The sequence below is a fragment of the Salmo trutta genome, chromosome 19, assembly GCF_901001165.1.
Source record: "Salmo trutta chromosome 19, fSalTru1.1, whole genome shotgun sequence".
NCBI classification, from domain to species: Eukaryota; Metazoa; Chordata; class Actinopteri; order Salmoniformes; family Salmonidae; genus Salmo; species Salmo trutta.
The window spans coordinates 22,663,885-22,664,718 of NC_042975.1; positions in this window are offsets into that span (position 1 = coordinate 22,663,885).

Sequence of the window (834 nt, forward strand, 5' to 3'; positions counted from 1 at the left end):
AATGGCTTTTTTATTCAAATGAGTTAAGTTTGTCGAATAATGAGAGAACTGTTCAATCCAAATTTCCTACATGTAAGTGAAACCCATCACTCCTCAATCTTTTTTTAAACATTTTAACTTTTACCCCTTTTTCTCCCCAATTTCATGGTATCCAATTGGTAGTTACAGTCTTGTCTCATCGCTGCAACTCCCATACGGACTCGGGAGAGGCGAAGGTCGAGAGCCGTGCGTCCTCCGAAACACGACCCTGCTTCTTGACACAATGCCCATTTAACCTGGGAAGCCAGCCGCACCATTGGGTCGGAGGAAACACCGTACACCTGGCGACCGTGTCAGTGTGCACTGCGCCCGGCCCGCTACAGGACTCATTAGTGCATGATGGGACAAGGACATCCCTGCCGGCCAAACCCTCCCCTAACCCGGACAACGCTGGGCCAATTGTGCGCCGCCCCATGGGTCTTCCGGTCGCAGCCGGCTGCGACAGAGCCTGGACTTGAACTCAGAACTCCTCTATAATCTTTACAATGTGACATTTGGGTCTACAGACAAAATGGCATCCGAACCAAACCCCTTTGGGCCTGAGGTACAGTGAAGTAAAACTTAGCCGTGTGAATATCTGATAACATCAAATGATCTCTGTAAAAACAATTCAACAAAACAAACTCTTCCCTGTATAACTGTGTGGTCACTGGACAGTATTTGCTTGTCATGCTCTGAATAGAGATGAGTTAGTCAGTTTTTCAGTGGGGTTACAGTGGCCCCATACAGTAGTATTCAGGAGGCAGCCATTTTGGCTCTGGATGGATCTTAGTGTGCAGGAAGGACAAGGTGAGC